The sequence below is a fragment of the Protopterus annectens genome, chromosome 1.part0, assembly GCF_019279795.1.
Source record: "Protopterus annectens isolate FY-2018-M chromosome 1.part0, PAN1.0, whole genome shotgun sequence".
Taxonomy (NCBI): Eukaryota; Metazoa; Chordata; order Ceratodontiformes; family Protopteridae; genus Protopterus; species Protopterus annectens.
Genome location: NC_056725.1, coordinates 1,349,483,042 through 1,349,498,919, shown reverse-complemented (window position 1 = coordinate 1,349,498,919; position 15,878 = coordinate 1,349,483,042). Strand labels below are relative to the sequence as shown.

The 15,878-nt window shown below is 40.8% G+C and overlaps 1 protein-coding gene across 3 annotated transcripts in view; it reads right to left on the bottom strand.

Moving 5' to 3' along the window:
- The window catches only part of WASF1 (WASP family member 1), a 1,915,084-nt gene that overhangs the window by 374,890 nt on the left and 1,524,316 nt on the right, over positions 1–15,878 (bottom strand). The window lies entirely within an intron of this gene.

The following is a 15,878-nucleotide window of genomic DNA, read 5'->3' as shown; positions in this document are numbered from 1 at the left end:
ATTATTACTTTAGGAAAAAAATCTTAAAAACTAAGTAAGACGAACTTTTAAATGTCAGTGGTTTAATGATCAAGGCTAGATACATACAATGCCTCTTCACATGAAAACTTAGCATGGTTTACCCATCTCATTACAGGTAAATGTTACTCCATCTTGTACATTTTAGACTCGCGTACAATTACGTGTCAGTGTTATACATGCATACTTTTTGTGTTCTAAACAAATCATCCTGCTGTACTTGAGATTAGTTCCTTTATAGACTGTGGGATATGATCATTTCATCTGGAACAAGATTACTTTCTAATGCAAATTTTTTTTATAAGAATTATATTCAGCTAGATTACATCTTCCTTCCTTATCCTCAGTGTATGGCACCAGGTGTCACACTACTAGTGTCCTGTAATACTGCTGCATTCATATGAGCTTACATCCAATAATCTTTATACACAAATGGTGTAACTATTTTGTAGCTAACTTATGTAAATACTACCTATTCACTTAAGTGTATTGCCATTGCAACACTGCAATAGCATATTTAAGGTTTTCAAAATGTACTGGGAAATGAATAATGCAAACAACTGTATAGTTTACCAGCTATGTATCATAAGTCTTAAAACTATGCAACAAACTTCATACGTGTACACAGTTAAATGAAGGGGAAGTAATTAAAGTACAGTTTACATATGTGTGGGATAAGAGTAATAGATCTTCCACAGTATGAATATCCATGGTATTTAGCACAGGGGGGTGGGCTCTGGGCCTTAAATCTAGGCAAATTGAAAAAAGAACATTAGTTTATTGCAAAAGCATTACATTCTACATATACAATACTTGCCCTTTTAAGTGGTTTCCCTACAGTACAAACAGGTTTTGTAACCAGAGACAGTATACAGACATGAAAATGCAATGCACGGACCAAAAGGACATAAGTTACATTAGTTAGCCAGATGACCCATCTTCTTCTGCTGTATATGTAGCCCTTCTTTTCATTCCTCCAGCCCGTCCTTCCATGTACCCTCTTCTGAAAACCTTGTCATACTTGGTTTTGCTTCAAAAACCTGCTATTAGCATTGTTTTCAACTAACTGAAGACTGACACTATTACAACTCAGTGATGACACCTTAATTAGTCCGAACTGCTAGCTATTACCATTCATTATTGAAGATTGACACAATTACAACTCAGTAATATTACCATAACTAGTCTTATCTACTAGCTACAGTCATTCAGCATTGAAGACCAACACAATTACAGCTCGGTAATGACACCTTAACTAGTCCTAACTGCTAGCTATCACCACTTAGCTCTGAAGACTGAAACAATTACAAAACAGTAATGTCACCTTAACTAGTCCTAGCTGCTAGCTGTCATCAGTCACCATTTAGCAATGACGTCTTGCATTATTACAACTCACTGAGCACTAAAGTTGACAAACCGCTAAAACGTAGAGGTGCTGGAGGTGCTGGAAATGGTATATCCAATTCGGAAGTATGAGAGTGGATGTAAAATGCAAATAGCGTTTATTAAAAACAAAAATCACGTTAAACACTAAGCAGCATTTTTCATTCCAACAGTGTCGGAACTTCCTACACGAAAAACGCTGCTTAATGTTTAACGTGATTTTTGTTTTTAATAAACGCTATTTGCATTTTACATCCACTCTCATACTTCCGAATTGGATATACCATTTCCAGCACCTCCAGCACCTCTACGTTTTAGCGGTTTGTCAACTTTAGTGCTCAGTGTTTTATTTTGGTTCCTGGTTTTTCAAATTATTACAACTCAGTAATATTACTAAAACTAATCTTAACTTTTAGCTATAGTCATTTAATATTGAAACATGACATGTACAACTCAATAAGGACACCTTAACTAGTCCTTACTGTTAGCTATTACCACTCAGCACTGAAGACTGACACAATTACAGCTCAGTACTGCTGCCACAACTAGTCTCAACTGCTAGCTATAGTCATTCAGCACTGAAGACTGACATGATTACAACTCAGTAATGTTACCATAACTAGTCTTAACTGCTAGCTATAGTAATTCAGCATTGAAGGCCAACACAATTACAACTCTATAATGATATCTTAACTAGTCCCCAATGGTAGCTATCAGAACTCAGCATTGAGGACTTACCCAATTATAACTCAGTAAAGTTGCCATAACTAGTTTTGACTGCTAGCTAAAGTCATTCAGTATTTAAGACTGACACGATTACAACTCAGTAATGTTACCATAACTAGCCTTATCTACTAGCTACAATCATTCAGCATTGAAGACCAACACAATTACAGCTCAATAATGACATCTTAACTAGTCCTAACTGCTAGTTATCACCACTTAGCATTGACGACTGACACAAATTACAAAACAGTAGTGTCACCTTAACTAGTTCTAGCTGCTAGTTCTCATTAGTTGACACTGCAAGCTGACACAACTGCAACTCAGTAAGTCACCTTTTCCAGTCCTAACTACTAGCTGCAGTCATTCAGCATTGAAGACCAACACAATTAGAACTCAGTAATAACATCTTAACTAGTCCTGTTAGCTATCACTACTCAACACTGATGAATAACACAATTACAAATCAGTAATATTACCTTAACTAACCCTGCTAGCTCTTGTTATACACCACTTACAACTGGCATAATTACAGTTAGTGATGCCACCACAAAGAATGCCAGGCATAGCATTCATTTGAGCAATCTACAAATTATCAATGTGTGCCATATTACTGTGCAGCTCACAGTCGAAAATACTGCAGCTAATAAGCAGTGGTCTTAACCTGGATATATTAAAATCCAGTCTTACTGTTGCATAAACATTATTCAAATACTATGCATTACATAAAAATGTAAGCCACAAGATACATAATAAATATTTCATTACTAAAGTTTTGTCTAAACGTGAACTCTGCTGTATTCATAATCTTATAACCGAGTAATTTTGTACTTGTATGCACTCAATCTTATAATCAACTAATTCTGTATTAGCAAAGTATTACAATTAGAAGTAACCAAGGAACAGGTCTGTCATGTCCCCTGGAAATACCATGTTAATATCATCACAAAACTACCTATTCTTGTACTGACAGAAGGCAAAACGGCAAATGACAAAAAAGTAAATTACAGTACATCGCATCTAATATATTTTTTGTGCCATTCTGCTTTGTCACTGGCTCAGCAGGAATTGCAGGGTTATAATAAGAAGGGCAATATCCTCAGTGGAATGGAAAAATGTTTGCCCCAAATCTGATTACTTTTCTTTTTCTCTGTTGCCAAGAGCACTTTGTGCTTCAGGTGTTACTCCAGTCTGAATTTGATGAACAAGGTAACTATAAATGTGGTGCTCTGGCAAACTGTCAAGAAAATGTCTGATAAAAGCAAATATGTCCATCATACACACGCACACAAGTCTTGTGAGTTCTACTACTGCTGGGACTTTGAAGGAACAGCAGTCAAAGTCTCATGGATGCAGGGAGAGTTTGAATGCGTGTGTGCAAGTGTGTGTGTGTGTGTGTGTGCGTGTGTGTGTGTGTGTGTGTGTGTGTGTGTGTGTGTGTGTGTGTGTGTGTGTGTGTGTGTGTGTGTGTGTGTGTGTGTCTGAGTGTGTGAGCGTGTGAGCGTGTGAGTGTGTGTGTGAGATGGGGTGGATGTGGGTGTAGACGTGCTGACCAGCTAACATCAGGTGTAAATGACAGTAAGAATACAAGAACAGAAGGACTGGACTGACAAATAATAAACCTATTAAAGTATAAAAAGGAAATATGGCAAGTGGCTGCTGTTTTATACCTGATGTCTGCTGAAGCTTTCATGAACAATTTACAGCAAAAAGCAGACATGCCCTGGGACTAACACAGAGGGTTCTGATTGGGCCTCTGATCTTAACCATGTTATTATGTGCTTGAGACACGGATGCCAAGAAATTCATCTCAAGAGCAAAGTGCAAAGTTCACCGGGATCAGAAACCAAACAGGATTAATGTGGACCTGACTTTATCCAGCAATAGCTATGTCATTATCTCCTTGGGAAATCAAGTGGAGTCAAAAAAATCACTTTACTGTCATGTTAAACATTTTAACACAGCCAAATACATATACTAAATAAAAGAAGAGTCTAGAGTAAAAACAGCCAACTTCACAAAATAACAAGAGAAGGAGAAAGGTCATAATAAATACCAGAAAAGGGGAAGATCAGAGGAACACAGAAAACAATCAGAACAACATTGAAGTGTGGTCTATTGTGTGCAACAACGACTGAAAACAGATACATCAGGAGAATTATACCCTGGTTCATTTCAGGTTTTCCAGCGAATGCCAACAGCAAAACAAAGTTCATGGAATAAAAACACTGAAATATAGAAGAGGAAAAGAAAGGGGAAACTGTAGAATAAAGCAAAGGAAATTAATAAAGGAGTGTTTCAACACTGGTAAACAGCAGGATTACACACAACAAGCATTAAGATCACAGAATGCTTAGCTTTACCAGGTCTGTTTGTTTAATTAAATATTTATTTGGTTCTTTGTAGTTTATTAATCAGGCTATTAGACTGGTGCACAACTATTTTTCAGCCATGTTTCAGGCCACAAGAACAGACGATGCATATGCAATATACATATCCAACATAGAAACACTAAGGTAGATAAGTACATATAAGTACATTAGGTATAAAGTGGGGAAAAAAGACATACTAATTGCAGAAAAAAAAAGAAATTACATATATCCCCATATATGGAAAAATAAGGGCAGCTAGATAACAGTAGTAATATACTAGTATCAAACTCTATGAAAGTATAATTTGCAATTCAGAGATCATAAAGGGTTAGGTATAAAACTAACCACTGTCCTTAAAACAGGAGCACTTGTATTTCTTTTATAAGGTGTTCATTTTTCACGGTTTCTTAAACAGTGAGAGAGATCGCATGGCAATAACTTGGGCAAGAAGACCATTTCAAGAAGCCTGGGCAAGCTTTGACAATGATTTTTTTGAAATGGCTAAGGAAGAATGGGACCTGTTCAATTTCTCCCCTGTGTTGCTGCAAAGTGAGAGAGAACCTGTGAATAATTTGTCTCTTAGCTAAAGTTGGGCTACATCTATCACTGAGGAGCTTCCGGGTGAGTGTGCTTAATTATTAGGACTGATCTAGCAGAGACAGGAAGGAATTTAGCCTTAGACATAGTCGTACAATGGTGCTCAGGAGTCCTGGCCAGAAAACCAAACATAAAACTTTCCAGCAGTATGAAATGAAGCAGTGAAGCAATCGTTTGACCTGCCAATGGTGGTAGAACATATTCAAGCCTGGGGATCAGTACATTGATGGCAATGGCATAGCAAGCTTCTGAGATATAAGAGCATTGGAAATCTGTAGGCTACCTTATGTTGTAGGGATAATTTAGCTATTTCTAAGCCTGTTATGATTTTGAAAGGAGACAGTGCCATTTACTGTAACACCTACATATTTGTGGTGTGTGGTAGAACAGATGTTGCTCCCTACAGAATCAGAAATCTGAGGAGTGGTATTGTTTTGCTACCCTTTTGTCAGTGTAAACATCATGACTTAGGATTCATTGCTAAGAATATTAGTCCACATTCTTGCTAGTGCTGAAGAAAACAAAGGACCTCAGACCAATAATAATGGTCTGTAGTCTACACCACTATACTGCAAAAGAAAATTTCAGAACACCTTGTTGCAGGGAGACTGGATGTGCTGTTTGGACCACCAGAGTACCCGCATGCAAACCAAAATTATCAGCTAGTCCTGGAGCATTCTGCTCTTAAGGATCACAGATAATCCCTACCAATTCAACAGCCTGTCCTTCATTCTCTATACAGCCCCCAGCGTCCTCACTGAAAATCCACTAGAAGGCTGACAAATCAACCAGGCATTAGATCCTGCACTTCCCCCACAGCATTTAAATGGCATCCAAACAGATGAGTAAGGAGAGTGATGAACGCAAATACAGTAATGAACGCAAATACAGTAAGCACTACAACAAATTCTACCACTAGTTGTGTCTTATACACATTACAAGGTTTTAGTACACACTGCAGGTCTACTTACTTCTGCTCCTCTACTCTCCTCTGAAGATGAGTTCCCGGGAAAGCAGTCATCTCTCCAGTTTGACTTTACCAATTAGTACAGGAGTATATATTTCAAAAACTAACATTAACCAGTGAATATTTGTTCCACTCTACTCTGCATTTAAATCATCACTCAGAAGTGCGTTTTACTGCTGTTTCAGATAAATGATGTAACGTTTCATGGCCTGTGAGTAACGTAATCCATGTTGCTGTACATACCCAGTACCTAAGCAGCATTATAATACATGCCAGAGGTTGGTGTTACAAAGGATGTACATCCTCCTGCTCATGTGTTTGATTACTCAGAGTTCTTCCATGGGATCAGCATGCCAGAAGTAAACCCCTACATATCTTCTACCCCTGGCAAGGACTACAGCTACAACATTAGTGTGCTCCTAAGGAGCCGAGCAAACAACTGTGAATGACGGCTATGAATTAAGACAGCAGCATTAGTATGGAGGCTAAGGTGATGGCTATATGAAAAGGATGAGCTGAACTGTGGACAGAACCTGAGGTAGAACACAGAAGGAGGTGCAAGACTTAGCAAGATGGACCTCTTCAGATGACACAATAAACAGCAGTAATGACTGAAGGAGGGACAGATAAAGTACAGTTTTGTATCTACCATAAATGTAGATGTTCGAAGATCCACATTGCTGCAGTCCTTACACTTGGGTAGTCCGCTGTCCTCGGTCGGCCCGAATATCAAAGTATTAGGCTGACGTCGGTCAAGGCGCTTAAGACTGACATCAGGACGTCAGGGTACAAATGCGCATGACCAACATCATATCCTCAGTCTTTTCTTGCCCCAGATGTCAGAAGACCCTAAAAAGAAAGGTCAAAACCAAAAGACAGCAAAAAACAACCAACCACCCTTGCACTAATCATATGTACAAAATTTACACTATCCACAATATTCACAACCCAAACCACACAACCGCCTCTAACTACAGAGGTGAAGGAGGGAGGTAAATTGGACTGCAGCAATGTGGATCTTGAACATCTACATTTATGGTAGGTACAAAACTGTACTATGTTCTTCATCTCACATTGCTGCAGTCCTTACACTTGGGTAGAATCCCAAAGCAGAGGTAAGGGAGGATGGCAAAACTATAAAGCAGTAGGAGCTGCCAAAATGCCCTGTAAAATTGCAGTGGCAAAACCAGCCCTAGATTTAGAGTAAAGTGGAAGGTGGTAATGCTTAGAGAAAGTATGCACTGAACTCCAAGTAGCTGCCTCCAAAATATCTTTAGTTGCCACCCCCCCTCAAAAAAGCTGTAGAAGTGGCAGTAGCCCTAGTGGAATGAGGCCTAATCCCAGCTGGAATCTCCTTACCATGATGGGAATAACAGAAAGCAATACAAAACCCAATCCACTTAGAAATAGTTTGTTTTGACACAGGCTTGCCCTGAGAACCCAAAGCAAAAGAAACAAATAACTGCTGAGACTGCCTGAATCCTTTAGTTCTGCTCAAATAATATCGCAACTGCCTGTGGATATCCAAAGTGTGCAAAATCTTTTCCCCTTTATTTTGGGGGTTTGCATAAAAAGTAGGCAAATGAATAGTTTGGTTTAAAGCCACACTAGAAACCACTTTAGGCATAAAGGAAGGATTAGTACGCAAAGATACCCTATCCTTATGGAAAATTAAGAAAGGCTCAACCGCCACAAGGGCCTGTAATTCAGAAACCCTTCTCGCAGAGGTAATGGCCAACAAAAAAGCAGTCTTCCATGATAAATATTTCAACTCGGCAGTAGCTGCAGGCTCAAAAGGTTGTAGAGTGAGTTTCTCCAACACAAAATTGAGATCCCAAGCAGGAGTAGGAGTTCTCGTGGGGGTCTTATATTCTTTGCCCCTCTAAGGAATTGCTTAAACAAAGGATGAGAAAACAATGGTGGGTCACAGTCATAGTGAGCAGAAATTGCTGCAGCATGAACCTTAATAGAAGAGAAGGACAAACCTTTGTCCAGTAACTCAGTAAGATATTGAAGAACCACACTTAAATTAGGCTGAGAAACATCAAATTCCTTTGCTGTACTCCAAAATAAAAATCTCTTCCATTTATCTGCGTACACTTTCCTTGTACTAGGCCTTCTGGCCTCCAAAATAACATTCAAAACTTGCTGTGGAAGCTGAGACCCTCCAGGGTTTAAAACAGAATATGCCAGGCTGTTAGGTGAAGAGAGTGAAGTTTGACATTGAGTAAATGATTGTTCTCCTGAGACAGCAGGTGTGGAATCAAGGCAAAGGCCATGGAGGCTCCGTACCAGACTTCTCAGTAATGGGTACCAGTGCTGTCGAGGCCAATCTGGAGCTATTAAAATCATCTTTGGCTTGTCCTGTCTGACCTTCAGGAGTACCTTTGGGAGGAGAGGCAGAGGTGGAAAGGCATATACATGAAGATTGCTCCAATTGAATGAAAGAGCATCCACTTTCCAAGCTGTGGGATGAAACCTTTTTGTGCAAAACTTTGGCAGCTGGTAATTTAGTGGAGAAGCGAACAGATCTATGTCTGGAGTTCCCCATGACACTGTCAATTTCTGAAATACATGAGGATCCAATTTCCACTCGTGGGGATCCATAATTTGTCTGCTCAACACATCTGCTAAGGAGTTCTGTGCTCCCGGCAGAAACCTTGCCTGAAGATTCAGCTGTAAACTGAGAGCAGTCTCCCACAAAATCATTGCTTGTCTGCATAGAGGATAAGAATCGTTCCCCTTGCTTGTTGATGTACCACATGACAGTTGTGTTGTCTGTTAGAACCAACACCTGCCCTGGAAGAAGTAAATCCTTGAAAGCTATTAATGCAAATTGGACTGCTAACATCTCCTTCAAGTTGATATGTAGATGTTGAAGTCTGGCAGGCCACGTGTCTTGTACCCACTTTCCATTTAGATGAGCTCCCCAAGCTTTGTCCGAGGCATCTGTCGTTAGAATCTGACTCGCCTCTGGTCGGGTCACAGAGAGTCCCTTGTTTAGGTGACATTCCTGAGCCCACCACAAAAACTCCTTTTGAATGCAAGGTATTATCTGAATGACAGTGTCCATATCTTGGCAGTGCTGTTTCCATACATTTTTGAGATACCATTGTAGCTTCCTCATATGCAGTTTGGCATTGGGAAGCACCAGAATACAAGATGCCATGAACCCCAAGGCTTGAAGGACTGTACTTGCAGTCAGCCTGGACTGATGAGACAATTGATGGAAGTAAAGAGAAAGATTCTTTTGTTTGTCCGGGGTCAAAAAGGCCATCTGGGATGCTGTATTCAGTCTCACACCCAGAAAGCACATGTCCTGAGAGGGTACTAGACTGGACTTTATTTCGTTCACAGAATACCCCAGGCATCTTAGCACTGCTATCACATACTGTAAATGATGAAGAAGTTCGTCCTTTTCTTGGGCCAGAATCAGGCAATCGTCCAAATAAGGATAGATCTGTATTCCTTTTAGCCTGAAGAAAGCTATCACTGGAGCCAGAACTTTCGTGAACACTCTGGGCGCAGTAGATAAGTCAAAGGGCAATGCAGAGAACTGATAATGAGAAGTCCCAGCCCGAAAATGCAGATACTTCCTGCAACTGGGCCTGATAGGAACATGAAGGTAAGCCTCCTTGAGATCCAGAGTCACCATCCAGTGATCTTTGCCCAGCAGAGGCAAAAGCTGTTGTAACGTCAACATTTTGAACTTGGGAATGTCCAGATATGTGTTGAGGATAGATAAATCCAAAATTGGTCTCCACGTGTTCCCCTTCTTTGGTACTAGGAACAGGCGAGAATAAAATCCTAGGCCCACTTCTGGTAGAGGGACCGGTTGTATGGCCCCTATTTGAAGTAGCAGAGAAATTTGTTTGTGAGCCTCTAGTCTTTGCTGAGGAGGAACGTCTGGCATGCCTTTGAAAGGAGGCAAGGTATGGAAATAAAACTTGTAACCTTGGTGTATGATATCCAATACCCATCTGTCTTGAGTAATCAAAGTCCAATTTTCCTTGAAGAGTGCCAATCTTCCTCCCAAAGGTGCTGCCAGGCAAGAAGGATCTGGCAGCTGAAAAGGTAGGTCATTGGGCCTGTTTACGAAAGGACTGGCCCCTGCCCTCACCCGAAGACTGTGCAGGTGAACTCCCCGTTCTAGGTCTGAAGGAACCCTGAGCTCTGCCCCTACCACTTCTAGATCTACCCCTAGACTGAGAATCATAAGAAGGATACGTCCACCCCTTAGCAGGCCAATTCCTACTAAACTTCGGAGGCTGAACTTGCAAAAAATCCTTAACAGCCTGCATAGACTTAGCCTTGTCTTCCATTTTCTTCAAGACTGACTCCACAGGTGAACCAAACAACACATCAGACTGTAAAGGAGCATCCAAAATCCTTGTCTTAACATGGTCAGATAAATTCTGATCTCTCAGCCAGGCGTGCCTGCGAAGAACTGAACCAGTGGCAGCCACCCTAGACGAGGCCTGTACAGCATCAAAACCACATTGCAAAGAATGCTTACCCACCTGTTCCGAGACATGCACCAAATCTTGTAATTCTTTACACTCAATGCCTTCCGCCAGAGCATCTACCTTAGACTTCAATTGAGAAAGAAGATAGTTTTGATATTTCAACATGTGAAACTGGCAATTCAAAGCCCTCATAGCTAAGGTGGAAGAAGTATAGACTTTCTTTCCCCATCTATCCAAAGCTCTGGCCTCTTTATCTGGAGGAACCGGATTTTTTACAACAGAGGCCTTGACACCCTTAGGTCCCTGACTAACAATTTCTGGGTCCGCCCTAGGACTCTTATAAAGATATTTATGAGCCTCAGGCACCCTGTAATACCTATCCGGTTTAACAGGAGCAGGAGGCAAAGAATCAGGATTAAGTGAAGCCTCTGCAAACACATCTTCCACAACATCCAGAACAGGTGGTATAGCCAAAGGCCTATGCTGGGGTAAAAGCAAAAATTCCCTAAGCCTTTTCCTGGAATCAGAGAAGTCCTGACCTTCCCACTTAAAATGTTCCCTCATGGAATGAAGAATCTCTGAAAAAGAAAAATCCTCTGGAGGAGAAGCAGAAGGAGTGGAATCATCTGCATCAGAATCAGAATAAGGAGAGTACTCCTGCAAGTCTTCAGCCGAAGACTCTGAAACATCCGAAGCCTGCTCAAAACTCCCCAACTCTGGTTCCACCCTAGGCCTCTTATCAGGAGGGGGCAAAGAACCTCTAATCAAAGTAATTAAATCTTCTGCCATTTTAAGCATGTGCTTCTTGGGCACAGATCCTGATGAACTAGGAGTGACACCAACAGAAGCTAAACCTGGCCTGCCTCTGGGAGAAGCCTTGGAAACAGAAGGAGAGGGCCTAACCACCCTAGGAAGGGAAGGAGAACTTGAGAAGCCCCTTCAGCCTGACCTGCCTCCTGAGAGGCCACATCCTGCAATATCAAAGTCTCCCCCTGGGACTCCAGAGAAGCCTCCGGCGGAACCACCGGTTCCACTGACGCCTCTAAAGAACCGGCGTCCGCACGGACAACTCTTCTTGCCTGGGTTTAGCTGCTTTGTCTTTGCGCTTCTTGAAGAAGCTGGCGTCGGAGCATCCGGCGGCATATTATAATTGCACCGCTTCCAAGACCAACCTGGCACAATCTAACCTTCGCAATAGTGCGCTTATTGAACCTAGCACAAAAGCGACACCCAACAACGTCGTGCTCAGGCCCCAAACAAGGAATACACAAAGTATGATAATCTCTATGCGGTATCTGCTTCCCACAAGAAATACAGTTATTCACTTTTCTGACATCCGGTAAACCACTGAGGCAAGAAAAAACTAAAATATTCCCCAACGGGGTACTTAGCCAACTTTGACTCGGTCTGAAACTCCGAATTCGAAAAATTTCAGAACGCCGAACGGCACTTGCAACGCTGCTTCTGCATCGGACCATGCGGCAAAAAAGACTGAGGATATGACGTCGGTCATGCGCATTTGTACCCTGACGTCCTGATGTCAGTCTTAAGCGCCTTGACCGACGTCAGCCTAATACTTTGATATTCGGGCCGACCGAGGACAGCGGACTACCCAAGTGTAAGGACTGCAGCAATGTGAGATGAAGAACATCTGCAGGGGAACTAGAACTGTTGCTGTTAGCCTTGCACCACTAACCTAGCATGACACTCATCTTTGTCCATCTGCCTATGCAGTGTATCTGTCTACTTATCTAACTACAAATATGAGTGTAAGTATAGACTTATTAAATAATTTGTACTTATTTATTTATACTTTATATACAGAAACATAAACATATACCTGACTGATTACATTTCCTAACTTAGTAAAAGTGAAACTTGAGCAAAAGTCTCCTTTTCAGGGAGAACATGGGGATAATACCTGAATCCAAAAATAAGTTTGCTTTTGCGTAAATGACAACAAATTCAAACAGAACGTGAAAACAAACTATATTAACTGCTCTAGACCTCAATCACAAAACTGGCAGACATCTAATGTGACTGAGGTCTGCTGGTTAGTCACTCACTGCACACTTGGCATCTTCAATTACTCAGGGCCCTAACAAAAACCAAAGGTTGCTGTTACTGCAGCCTTGTTCCTGTGCTGAGTCACAAAGACAGATTCTACTCTTTTTTCCCCTTAGGAAACAATGTGGGCATTTTTAAAAATAAGATGATGGCAGGTAGCTAGCAGATGTGCAGCATTTTAGTCCTTCCTAACAACAATTAATGATCGCCTAAAATCAAAGGTTTGTAATCACTTACTTTAGCACAGCTTACTATCATTCTTCAATGCTGCTTTTACAACAGCGGCCTGCAGCTGCTCTGTTGTCAAGGGGTTGTTTCCTACGCTCAGATGGCTCTGAAATCACAAGCTCTATGCCAGCCAACTCAGGAACTGTGCTCTGTTGCAGAGCATTGTTTAATCTTCCTATTATATTACGGCCTTGCATGCGTGCCCAAGTATAACAATTTACTTCTGACAAAAAGAAAATTCTACAGGGATGGGAAATGTTAATGCATACCAATATGCAATGAATAAAACATCAAAATGATAAACCATCAATAAGAGGGATACTGAGATAAGTACAAACTTGCAGTGTTATAAGATAGTACTGCATTTTATTCTTTCTCTTTATTGTTTCATTGAATATTGTCTTAAAAATAGTACTGCATTTATCTTCTTATTTATTTGTTTACTGAAGATTGTGAGCTCTCTCTGTTCTCTCTCTCTCTGTCCGCATTTAGTCTATTCTTCTTACTTCACTGTAATTCGGTGTAGAAGTCTTAGCCTAGTGGGATTCTCTGTGCCTTAAAGTCTTAGAACCTTATCTCTGAAATTATTTCTGCTGAATAGTTGCATACTTGAGCTGTTTGCTTAGCTTTTGCATACCTACATCAACTTTATTACAAGTTGAGATAAGTACTGAAAATTGTGAGCTCTCTCGCTCTCTGTTCTCTCTCTGTCTGCAGTTAGTTCTCCCCACCCACTCTCCCTCCCTGTTCTTTTTTTGGTATTAATTTTGGTGGCTTTGGAAATGACCGCCCCTCCTGTAAATTTGTGTTTGAACACTCCTCCTGGGCCCATCTCACTTGCTCACTCAACCGAGTACATTGAAATCATATTTTGATTTCAGACACTCCTACCATTTCCATCTGTTCAGCCCTATCCCAGTTTTATCCTAGTCTAGCCTCATTAGCTCATCCTGCCTAATACAGAGAGAACATTTGAGTAGGCATACCCACTTAGGCCCTGAACTTGTCTGATTGAAGACTGCTGAAACAGGGCTCAGTTCAGAGGTTTTTTTACTGGTTAATTGGGTAATTTGTTCAAATCAGTTTGCTTGTTTTTTATTGCTATATTAAAATTGCACTTTATCTGCTCTTACTGTATTTGTGCTTCTTCCTACTTTATTACCTTATTTTGCTTTTGCCTCTTCTTAAAAGTACTCAATTGCATTTATTCTGCTGCATTTATTACTGCTTAGTAGTAGCCTGATTAAACTGTAACTATTATTCTAAGTCTTTTGGTTATTTTACTTGGGTTTCACACCAGTTGTTTTACATTAAGAAGGTTTTTGGTCTGCACTGTTGTGGCAGGACAGGTAGCTTACATCCTTCTAAGTTGGGAATTGCTGATTGAAGGCTCAGTGTCTGTTATTCTAAAAGTGTATTAGTTCTGGTTTAAGCACTTGGGCTCCAGGACAGTTATTTTACATTAAGAAGGTTTGTGGTCTGCACTCCTGTAGGAGGAGAGGCTAGATTCTACCCTTCTGAGTTGGGAATTTCTGGTTAAAGGCTTACTGTGCCTGTTCATTTGAACTGTTTTTCTGATATTGGTGTGCATTGTCTGCTGTAGCATAGACTAGATTCAGGCCTACTGAATCTAACTTTGTTTGTATAACTTGAGCACTAATCCAGGCTATCCTTTTTGGAGAAGGTTCCCTTGCACCCTAGTGGCAGGAGTGTGTGGTTAGAATTTGTCAGATTGAAGACTGCTGGAACAGGGCTCAGTTTTGAGTTTTTTTACTGGTTAATTGGGTAATTTGATTAAATCAGTTTGCTCATTTTATATTGTTTTATATATATATATATATATATATATATATATATATATATATATAAAATTGCACTTTATTCATCTGCTTTTAGTGTAATTGTGTTTTTTCCCACTTTATTACCTTATTTTGCTTGTGCTTCTTCTTAAAAACACTCAACTGTATTATTCTGCTGCAGTTATTACTGCTTGGTAGTATGCTGATTAAATTATATGTGTTATTCAAAGCCTTTTGGTTTGCTGGGGTGCCTTCTTTGTGTAGTCTGCATGTCCTCTCTCTGGTCGTATGGGTTTCCTCTAGGTGCTTCGGTTTCCTCCCACATCCCAAAGGCATGCTGTAGATGGAGTGGACACTCTAAATTGGCCCTAAGTGTATGTGTGTGTGTCTGTCTTCTGTGGAAGATTGGGCGCCGGGCTGGCAACTCGACACCATAATACTCCACTACCGATCATGAGCGGACAAGTGATCCGCTGTGGCGACCCCTAACCAGGAAAAGCCAAAAGAAGAAGAATTCTAAGCCTTTTGGTTTAAGAACTTGTGCTTCAGACCAGTTGTTTTACATTAAGAAGGTTTGCGAACTGCATTGTTGTGGCAGGACAGGTAGCTTACATCCTTCTAAGTTGGGAATTGCTGATTGAAGTCTCAGTGTCTGTTATTCTAAAAGCGCATTAGTTCTGGTTTAAGCACTTGGGCTTCAGGCCAGTTATTTTACATTAAGAAGGTTTGTAGTCTGCACTCTTGTGGGAGGAGAGGCTAGATTCTGCCCTTCTGAGCTGGGAATTTCTGGTTAAAGGCTTATTGTGCCTGCTTATTTGATGTTTCTTTCTGAAATGTGTGCGTGTTGTTTGCTGTAGCCCAGAAGTTAGTAGTTTATTGGCCATTTTGGGCTAATTTCTATCTCCTTCATTTCTCTGCTATAAAAACTGCATTTGCGTGGTTTTGCGCACCGGGCAGTGTCGGTTAGCTAGGGTTAAACTATTACCGGCTCCAGGAAGTCTACTCTTCAATTTTTCCCTTGGAACTAGACAAACTTTCAACTTAAGCACTCAAACCATTCATTTCTCAGCCCAGCACTTGCTCAAAACTCATAGTGAACACTAATTAACCCAAGCACTAGGCCCCCTATCCTACCAGAAGGACAAGGCTCTCTATTAGTCTCTACCAGCCAATCAGTAAAACAGCTCACTTTCCCTATTCAGGCATATCCAAAGGGCAGTTTCAGGTGTACTCTCCAGTCAAACTGGTGAATCTGGGC